The sequence below is a fragment of the Akebia trifoliata genome, chromosome 8 (genome assembly GCF_017979445.1).
Source record: "Akebia trifoliata isolate Shusen 1 chromosome 8, ASM1797944v1, whole genome shotgun sequence".
Taxonomy (NCBI): domain Eukaryota; kingdom Viridiplantae; phylum Streptophyta; class Magnoliopsida; order Ranunculales; family Lardizabalaceae; genus Akebia; species Akebia trifoliata.
The window spans coordinates 5,553,473-5,564,666 of NC_141382.1; the positions used below are offsets into that span (position 1 = coordinate 5,553,473).

Sequence of the window (11,194 nt, forward strand, 5' to 3'; positions counted from 1 at the left end):
AGAATCCTACGAGTTTTTATTATTATTTTAAATTCACTGTCCGATCTTAATTTAAATTAGAAAGATCGGTGGTAATCCATTAGCCGTCCATCTTGAAAACCTTGGATCAAGCTTAAAAGAAAATTTGATTTTGAATTATGTCCGTGAAATCTAGAAGGTTGTGGATTGGATTGCCAATTTGATAATCTATGCAGGCCTAATACATCTTAGTAAAAAATTGAAATCTTACTAAGCTAATCATGCTAGTCTTACTTATAAAGTTGAGTTGTTTTGTAACAAACTTGGTAGGGGAGTGAACAATAGATAGTTCCCTATAAATCTCTCTAAAAAAAAATTTAAATAAAAGAGAAACGTGTCAAATTAAGTTAAATCATAAAAGTAAAAAAACAAAGAAAAAAACGTTTTCATAAAATGAAAAAAAAAGCCGGGGAATTTTGAAAATATTTAAAAATAATAATAATAAATTATTTTCATAAAGTATTTTGAAAAAATTCTCATAAATTTTTGTGAATTTTTTTAAAAATAGAAAAGGATTTCCTTTAAAAAAAAAAAAGAATATTTTCATAAAGTTTTTGAAGATAATATATATATATATATATATATATGTTTTTTTTTCATTAAAAAAATTTATTCGTTTGTCTGTTTGTAGGATTGCAAACAAAGACACGTGGCAAATCCCGCTAAACTCAAAGAAGACACATGTCCCCATTTATTTTTAAATTAACAAAAAACCCCTAAATCAAAATTGGGCCCGCAAGTCTAAATTGGGTGTCCATTAATCGAGACGGGCCTCATATGATATGGGTTTGAGTTTTCATAGATAAAGCTCATAATCCAACAAATTCAAGTGATCCACATATTAAATATTGGGTTTTACACCAAAATAAATGATTTTGGCCTAATAATAATCCATAAAATCGTTAAAATTGAATTTTTACAAATTTAGCTTTTAAACAAGCTAATCAAATCTTTTTAAGTTGGGGTATAATTGAAAAACTAAATTATTTTTAAGTCTATAAATACTAATACCAAAGTCTTCCTAATTTAGAGGGGATCTGGATCACTTTCTCTAATAAGACAGAAGCTCTCATTCTAGAAAAGAAAAAGTTCTCAAACCCTCCTCTAGAGACAAAGTAAAGTTCTTCAGAGATTTAGACTTCGATTAAAGAAATGATCAAGCATCAAGCCCTTTTTCGGAAACCAAGAAAATTTTCTTTGCATGACTATGAGGAGGGATCTTGAAACATTGATGTGCAGGTATGTTGGAAAATGGGGTACCCCTTGTCTTCCCTAATATTGGGACCTTTTATGGTTCCAATTCTGGTTCCATTAATTTGTAGGTGTCCATTTGTTGATCAAACCATTTTTTTCTAATATATATTCCTTGTTAATTTCCCATTTTGGATAGAATTTATTAAGATTTTTTTTCGTTTTGCATCAAAAGGTTGATTCGTAACTCACCTGAGAGAAGAGGCAAAGCCATGACTTTTTAATTTCCCTGCATATGAACTCTCTTAATCTTTGAATTATTGTTTTTAATTCAGATATAAACGTAAGTTCTACAGCTATCAGTTAAGATCATTTCAGAATTTGGTCCATTGCTTGACCAAACGATGCACCAAATTTGATTAGATTTTTTATCTTAGATAATTTCTTGATACAGGGGAATCTCAGCATAGATAAGATTTGGACTTCATAATCTAGAGTTAATATAGCATATGAAGTGAGACTCAAACGATTTCTCGATTATGCATTTACCTTATAATCATATGTCTTTTTTGTGTTTGCTTAAATTATTTTATTCTTACTATTCTAAATCAAGTATTTATTATTATTATTTTTATAGAGCACCTCGCAGTGGACCTATGACTATGGGTCCTCCATTGGGTTCTGGATCATGAGATGTGACTACACAAGCCGCATCTGAGACACTCAAGCGAGATGCAAGATCGTCTAGTAAGTATATAGTTGGAACATTTAATTATTTTTTCTAATAAAATTATAGATACTGTTTTCAATAATTATAAGTTGATTTATTCAATGATTCTTCCATGATATAGGTTCTCAGTGGACTCGAGGTCCTAATCAATCGATCCAAGTTCTTTACCAAAGAGTGCACCCCAAGATTCACTTCATTGAATATTGGTAGTCAATTGGGAACATTGAGAGACAACTAGCATCGTACATTGGCATGTTAGCATGAGATGGGTGCATGACACCTATTGATTGTATAGATTGGAGAAAGATGCCACGAGAAAAGAAAGAGTACGCATGGACGACCGTTAAGGAATGATTTATTTTATATGAATAAATTTTTTTTCCATGGTGATTTGTTTATAATTATACTTGAATTGGCAGAATACAATATTTAGCCAATCACTTAGGTACTTTCTTCTCATATGATACAAAATTAACTCCATACTAAGAAGCTTAAATCATCATCAATGTTTAAAGCTTGATTGCATTTGTAGAATTTCTTGACCTTAAGATCTCTTTGTAGTGAAAATTTTTGTATTTGTAGAGCAGTATATGATGTCACCTGAGATTAATATGTAGAGAGACAGAATTGTGTCTAATGTTTGTTTTAGAAATTGGTAAGATGTTGTTTTGTTAGTAATGTTTTGATGAGGCAATGCATGACAAATGTTTTCATCTCCTGCCTAGGTAAGTTTTTTTTTTGTTTGATTTGATACATTTGGATTATTTGGTTGCATGTATTTTGTTTGTCACAAGTATGAGTGGCTTCTCTTGAGAACCTCAAATTGAAAAGATAAAATGTTATATAATGTGTATGCCCTTTGTTACCCTAAAAAAAGAGAGATTATTATTTTGGCGTTGGGCACAAAAATCCTACCCTAAAGCAAATTGCAATTAGTTCCAAATAACTATTGATATGGGTCAAGGATTCGGTTTCCAATGAAAACACAATACAATACGAATTCGATTTGATGACTTATGCAATCGATTTTAGCTAATCATCTCTTGATCCGATAGAGATCCCGTTGGATTGTATTTGAAATATCTATTAGCTATTACCTATATAAAAAGAGCATTGTTTGGTACGACTTTTTCACTTGACAAGTCTACCCTTTTTTTATGAGGAATTTCTCTTAAATCCAAAAAGGAAAGTCCCGTCATCTCCCTTTGTCTCTACAACTTCTCTCTGCAAATCCTATTCTTTTTGTCCACATCATAATAATTCTAAATTCGCGCCTTTATTCGAGGGAATAAAAGTCTCTTCAGTTTGTCCCATCGTCTTCAAAATGGTAGATGTTAATCTATTCTTATTATTAGTTTTTATCAACACTTATTCCTTTGGAACCTTAATGTTGGAATAAGTTCTTTGTTAGCTTTAGATAATTCATTGGAAGAGCATTACGATGGATTTGTTATATTTTCAATATTTTTTCTTCTCGGTTAAGAACCTACGCTTGAATGAAGTCTTTAGGCAAAAACACCAGAAAAAAACAAAAATCTGTCGCCTTCAACGATAAATCCGTAAGTTTTCCATCTTAACAAAAAAAAATCCAAAACTTGTCACCTTCGACAAGAAATCCTTATGTGCTCATTAGGTGGATTTTGATGGTTCTGCATGGATGTGTTTGTAATATATACTTGTTGTGTCGTTAAGGAATCGAAGTGTTGGAAACTTGTAGCTGATTTTTCACATAATGTTTTGAGAAATTTGTGTTTTAGATTGGTAACATAAGAGGATACTTTCTGATCTAGACAACTAAGAGTTTCCATACGATAGTCAATCTTCTCGAACAATCATCCCCCTATCATTTCAATGGGCAGCAAAAGTAAGTCCCTCTCTTTGGTTTACGATTTCCAATGTGTGCGGTTGGGTTTTGCCTAAGGGTTTTTTTCCCTTCTTTCTTGAGGTTTTGTTGCTGCCAATCTTTGTTTGTCATTCATTTATGCACGATTTGAGCCAAAGAACTTGTTCTGATACTTGTTCAATAAATGAATGACCAACTCCCCCTAAAATTCCATACTTGTTACTCAATCTATAATTCATTTTCAAATTTTAGTAAATGTATATACAAACCATCTTCAAGAACTTGTTTATAGTTCTTAGTTTTACAATTTGTTGAGTCTGACAATAGTGACAACCTAATTGTCTCTGCATCTGTTACTCGAAGTTCACAGCAATTCCCATTTCTTTTAATCTCTAGCACAAGTGTCGAGTGTGTGTAAAACCTCTAATTTTAAATTCGTATCTCGAGGAAAAAATAAATAGTGGAATTTTAAGAAAATCTTGAAAGTGGGACTTAGGGATAAAATTTTATGATGTTTCTGATCATTTTTAATGAAATCTGACCTCACCATTAGATTCAAAATGATTGAAAAACATAGTTTAGCCTGTAAGCATGCTCAAATGCGAGTCCAAAAATAAAAGTTGCAAAATCCTCGATTATCAAGTTGGACCAGACCAAAATAATGAATTTTTGTTAGAGCAACAATTATTAAGATTCGATTATACCATTGGATTTATAATGAAAAATTATTGAAGATGGACTATTTATTTATCATTTTTGGAGATTAGGAAGTCGAATTATCGTCAAAAACGAAAACGACATCAAGTTTAGGGGTCAACTCAGGTCAAAAATGTAAACTTTTGATAGAGACATAATTTATAGAAATTGACCACACCATTAGATCCGGAACGAAAAATTAGGCGAAATAGAATATTCATTTGTCAGTTTTGAAGTCCGGACGGTCAAGTTATCGTCGATCAAAACAATTGACAAAATACCGAATTCGTCCCACATTTTATATAAATAATATTTTTAATTTTTTTTTCTCTCATCTTCCCCAACTCGTTCAAAGAGCCGTGACATAATAAACGAAAAAATTTGTTTTTTCTTCCGATCTTCCACCTCAGATCCCTCGCAAACGGTTCATTTTCGACGATCGTCGCAAAAGAGAAAAAGATCCGCAACTGCGTTCTATACAAAACCCACCCAACCTCTTTCCATTTCACTTTATTTTTCATTCAATATCTTCAAAAATCAGTCGTATTTATACACGAGAATTTTAAAACTTTGACCTTGGATTTCATCCGTTTCGGGGTCAAATCGTCTTCCAACGCAGAAGAGAGAAACATCCGCAGTCTCATTTTCTACATAACCCAACCAAATTTCTTTCGTTTTCTCATCTTTTTCAACCCGTATAGTAAAAAATCAGACGTACGTATATACGTGGATTTCGAAAACTTCGACCTCGAATTTTCATCTGTTACTGGGTCAAACTGTTTTCCACCGTAGAAGGGAGAAGAGACGAGCACATCAAGATCTTCGAAACCACTTAGCCGGTTTTAAAAATCAACCGCTTCGAAGTTCGATATGTCTCAATTTCCGTGCACGTGCTTCGATTCCTTTGCCTAGAGATAGTAAGGAACTCTTAATTTCTATTAGTAATCATATAGATTGTGAAAATTGCATTTAGGATTTCATCGAAAAAATTTGGATGTATTTCTAAAATATAGAATTATTTTGTTATTTAAAAATTCATGTCAAAAATTGCATGTTTGATATGTTTAATTGTATTTTTAACAAATTATACGTGGGTAGGATATGTTAACGGGTTATTTCCATAAATTGGTTCTTGTGCACTGCTCGGACCCCATTTTGATATAAAATTTATATTCTTTTTCAATATTATTGATAAAAATAAATTCTTTAGTTAGAAAATGTGATTTAATATTCAATAAACTCATATTGAGTTGATGAATATCAAAAAATGGATGTTTTATTGAAGAGATTGAAAACTGTAAAAATCGAAAAAAGGGAAAAAATGTATGAAACAGAAAAATGTCAGAGTCACACCCGAGGGGTGATGTCTGCATTTTACGTTGTTGTGTTGTGTGTAGGTTGGTGAACAGATATCCAAGGATAATATTATTGATTGCATGTTTATTTAAATTTCTGTTAGTGCGAGGCGCTGTTTATGTTTCCGTTATGTTATTTATTTTAGGCCGGGTGGCCACACTTGCATGGTAGGAAACTGGATATCTATTCTCAACCTTGTATTGTTAATTTCTCTTTTGTTTTCAAATGAAAATAATATATATATATATGTAGCTATTTTGTGAGTTGTTAAAGAGTTTGTGAATGTCTGAAGGGATAGTGCGTCATATCATCCGGAGTGGTGTACTATCCTGAGATGTACGGTAGGGATCACCAAGCTCATACGTGGTATGGGATGCGTATAAGAGTGGAGTCACAACTGGAATCCGGGTTTATTCTTCTCTATCTTTACCAGTGAACTTGTAATGTAAATGTGGTCATATACAAATGGTTTGTATATTTGAGAATCACATGCACGCCTGATAGGTATAGACGAAGATGATTAGTCAGTGATCACTAACAATCTATAGTAGTCAAACGTTCTTACACATCGAAAAGAGACCCATTGCTTACGATCACGTCAAACGGCCAGCCTGAGCCGATTAAATGGTCAACCAAGCATGGTAAACAGCAACCAACCACAAAATCAAGAACTAAAAATCATAGAAGAATTGTAACATCATGTCCCGATTGGGAGCGATCCAGTTGTGAATTCCAACTCTCTAATTCCAATACTCCACCATTGTGTATTATGTTTCTGTTGCTTATTTTGATATATAAAATGAAATCCATGTTTAATGTTTCCATTTGATCAATTAGATTTTTATAAAAAGAGAATGTTATAGTGAGTAATGATGATCGATGTAATGTGAGTTTTAAAATGTTTAGTTGCTCATCCCTCACTATATGTACCAGTTAACTGTAGTTTCTTCTTTAAAACTTTGCATATTTCAAAATGATTTAGTATGTCTATTCGTTCATGTTAGGAGGGTTATTGACAGAAATTGTGTTCTTCCTTACTTGATAACCATTGTTACTCACCCTTTCCTTTTCCATTTTTTAGTTTCAGATCTGAAGCTTGACGAGGCAGGTACAGAGCATAAGTGAGAATCATCTGGTGGGTCAGATAGACAGTCAGAGTTTGTCACTTGATGAGTATTGGGGTTATTACCCCATAGTGGTGTCAGTTCCCCCAATTAGTCATAAGGATTCTGTCTTGAGCGTTAGGACTTTTGTTAGAGTGAGAAATTTTTGTATAATCCTGTAAATTTCTTCTTCCGCATTCTAATCTACCGTATATTATTGGATGTATATAAGCTTCCGCTCGTATTCTATTTTGAATGTATACATGCAGATTGTATGTCGTTTATCAGGTGCAGGTTGAACGCTTTGGAATGCTAACATAAACAGAGGAGACCATGCCGAAATTTTGAAGTGTCATCTAGTACCTCAAGTTTTGACATGAGGATTTGTGTTAGCATTTGGCGGGGCGCCACAGTGTGGGTTCACCGAATAAGCAATTCTCATATAAAACAATCGAAACTCAGATATCCCCTCCAACGTCTTCCTTGAAAGTCACATAATGACATTAGAAAAGTCACCTCTAGCTTTTATGGGACCGCCAAAAGTTGATCGACAATCATTGAAGCATTTTAGTGAAGTTGAAAGTTCAATTTCACTCAAGCCCTATATTTCAATAGACTCAAGGGAAGCCATCATCATCCGTACGTTTTACTAATAGAGCAATCTCCCTTCCAATTTGCTAAATAAAGAGCCCATTCAGTTTACTATTCATTCATACAAGGTTGGCACCTATCCCAAATTTTAAAAAAATCTCTTTCAACAATAAGGTTAGCTAATTTATCAGCATAGAATTTCCGTCTAAATTAATACTAAAAACAAGACCAGCTTCTAAATTGCAAAGAGGAAGCTACATTTTATAGAATAGTATAACTCCACTAATTATTTATTCTGTGGTTGATATTGAGGGTCGTATTGAATTGGCTGCGTGTTTTAAGCTTTGAGAGCATTGCCAAAAGATTTTACCTTCAACTTACTTTACATTTTTGTTAACTATTATGTGCCGATGTATTTTTATGTGCTCTATTTTATTGGGTTATTCTACCTCTATTAGTCATCAAGATTGGTTATTATTTTAGGTTGTGAACTCATTTTGTTATTTCTGATTGTTGATGAACACCTCGCTCATATTTGGTCATTCCTTGTGGAAGTCTCCTACATTGTTTAATTCAGACCTACATAATCAAATGATATCTATTCTAATTGGTACCTATTTTGCTAAATGGACATATAAGGTGCAGTCTCTTTACTACCATTCTAATAAATTATAAAAACCTAATAAGTTAACGCTATTCAAACACTCACTTGGATCGGCATCCAGAGTATCATTTCATATTTGATTCTGTTGCATATGAAAATGTTATCGATATAGACTTTAATTAGTTTTTCTTTCTTATTGGTATTATAACACTTTGTTCAAGTTACTTAACAAAAAATCTATTCAAAGTAGCCGGATTAACAATGATTGAGTATTTCATGGAAGGCTAGAAAGGCTGTATGTTCTCATATAGGTTGTTGAGTTTCTATCAACTTTCTATATCTTTACTCAAACAAATAGTTTTGATTGGTTTCACAGTTAAAGAATGATGAGAAAATGAAATAGAGAAGAGGTTGATGCAATGTGTTGCAAGAATAGGTAACATGATTAGGGTTTCAAATGTTTATTTGGGTTATTGTCTCTGATTCAATCGGTAATAATTCATGTGTGGGTTATTTTCTCTATTTTTCTCTGTATATGATTTTGGTTTCCAAGGCTTACTTTAATAGATAAGCCATTCTTTAAGTTATTTTCATGATTAGGTCTTTTAAAATATAGGCTTGTATGCTTTTTACATCTATTTTTGCTCGATCATTTGTCTTGTATATTTGGATTTAAAATGCATACGAATATAGTACATAGGTATGCCTATAAAGGTGTATACCTCATATATTATAAATAGAGAAATTCTATTGGCACACCAGCTTTTACTAATGACACATCAATCTATTTGTAAATATCTCTTTAAATTCAAAAGGATTAGTATGTTGTAAGTAAAAGACGTGTGCTAATAGAAGCTCTCTATAAATATTTCTTTAATAAAATGATGTCTACAGTGGTAGATATTTCTGCAACTATATATAGAATATTGTTTAAATCTCATTTTCGCTGTTGAGTGATATTTTTGTTTTAATCGAAGGCATGTAATGGCGGATGTTTCCAACACTATAAACATGAAAATTTCTAGTGACGATACTATAAAAATAAATAGTAAAAGAGTAAAACTAATCTGACAAACTACGCTATGTAATGTGAATATAGGGAGCAAAATATTAAGATCAAACACAAGATGAGTTGGACTTGAACCCACAACCTCAAGGTTGTTTTGTAATGTGTCAACCTACCTGAGTTATGAGTCTAGGCCCCTTTAAATTTGGAAATACACGAGTTGCAGATCACTCTTATCATCTAATTTTGTCTTTCATAGTTCATCTCTTTTCTTCTCTATATGCACACAAGGTTTCTTATGTGAATTGTATCTTCGACTATTCTCATCTTCATCATGCCTAAAATGATCCATGTCATGAATGCCCTTCGTTGAAAATATTTTTGGAAGACCCCTAGCCTTATTTACTAAAGAGAAAAATATGAGAAAATTGTCCTTCGAGTGTTTCCATAACGCAAGTTGTATTGCATATCAACCCATGAGAACATGTATTGGACCTCAGCTTGCCCACTGAAGCTAACCCTTTTTTTATGTTTTAAATGGTGATAAGTGTAGATGTGTTGTCTCTAGGGTGTGGATAAAGAAATAGTTGAAGTCCATCAAAAGACAATTAGGGTTTCCATCTAAATCTCAGAGGCTAGGTCAAAAGTCTGACTATGAATTTAATCCTTTCTTTGGACTGTTGTCTTTCACATGTTGCCAAATGAAACGTGTAAACTGGCATTAAAGTCAAACCATGGAATTTCACAGCTAAGAACTAACAAGATCATTGTTGCCTCTTTTTTTATCACAATTTATTTGATCTGTATGTTTGCATTAAAAAATTTACCCCCTGAAAGTGTCATTTTCTTCTTCTCTCACAAGATCAACCATATTTCTTGAGTACATTACAAAAAAACTGTTTATATTTTAGTGATAGGGAGCGATTTGCAAGCCTAGGTTGTCGGTGAGAAATTAAACATGGAATTCTTAATCTCTATTGCCATGAGATGTAATAGTGCAAAATACTAGCACTAATAAAAAAGAGAGTAAAAATGTAATATTTCAAATTTTGTAGAATTCTTCTGGTAATTAAATGATAATTCACGTGCATTTTACTAGTAGACGTAAAATGACAAATCCAATTTTGTCTGAATCTAATAAATTCCTTGTCAGATCAATACGCATTTGAAATCAATATGTCCAACACGATCTATTGATAGATCTACCTGTGAGGGTATGAAATTTCAAAATCCACGCTAAAACTTTCCTTGAGAAAGATGATGACAAAAGCATCAAAGGAAAACCACAAATCCTTTCTAAATTTATATTCTATATCATGCACAAAACTAGAACTTACTTACTGATTTATTTGGAAAAAGTGCACCTTGCACCATGAAAGCCTTCATTTAATGATTATAGATTCATTTTTATATAGTATATATTCTATGTTTCTCCAGTTGTTGGTTGAGGATTTTCTTTGTTCATTCAAATCTAATTCTGCTTTTCTTTTTTATTTCATTCATATCTCAAGCTTACTTTATACCAAACCTAATCCATTGTTTATTATGCTTATTATATATTTTATTTATATATTATTATGTCGTGCATTACTTACTATGAATATGTTGTAGACCAAATTCGAATTTGAGATAGATCGTTGGAAGAAATGGGTTTTACAAAAACTCACCGATAGTTGGTGGAATTGGAAAAGTCAATTAAAAAAGAAATTTTATGTTTCATTTACTTCTGATGCCGAGCGGTTGGTTACTACTATCGACAGGGTGCATCCCGAGTAGTAAGCATCACTCGTACATTTTTTGGGTCCCAAGAGAGTTTGGTATCAAAATTTGTATAAGTAACGATTAACAAATAATTATTTTGATTTTACCTTCCTTTTTTTACACATTGTAAAATTTAGCATTTAGTTAATTAATGCATTTATTATCATTTATAGACAAAAAGTGCAAGAAATACTATAAATCTAGCGAATTATACAATGCCCCATACTTCAAGGACTAAAATTTATGCACGATGTAAGTAGAAATATAAATTTTTAATTGATTATATTATTAAATA

General features: G+C 32.2%; 1 long non-coding RNA gene across 1 annotated transcript; it reads left to right on the plus strand.

The window, feature by feature from the left end:
• Positions 1 to 1,244: 1,244 nt before the first annotated feature.
• On the plus strand, positions 1,245 to 2,505 carry LOC147395682 (uncharacterized). The gene is made up of 3 exons (XR_015180927.1): positions 1,245 to 1,723; positions 1,847 to 1,956; positions 2,061 to 2,505. It is a non-coding gene; the product is annotated as an uncharacterized LOC147395682 (long non-coding RNA).
• The last annotated feature ends 8,689 nt before the right edge of the window (positions 2,506 to 11,194 follow it).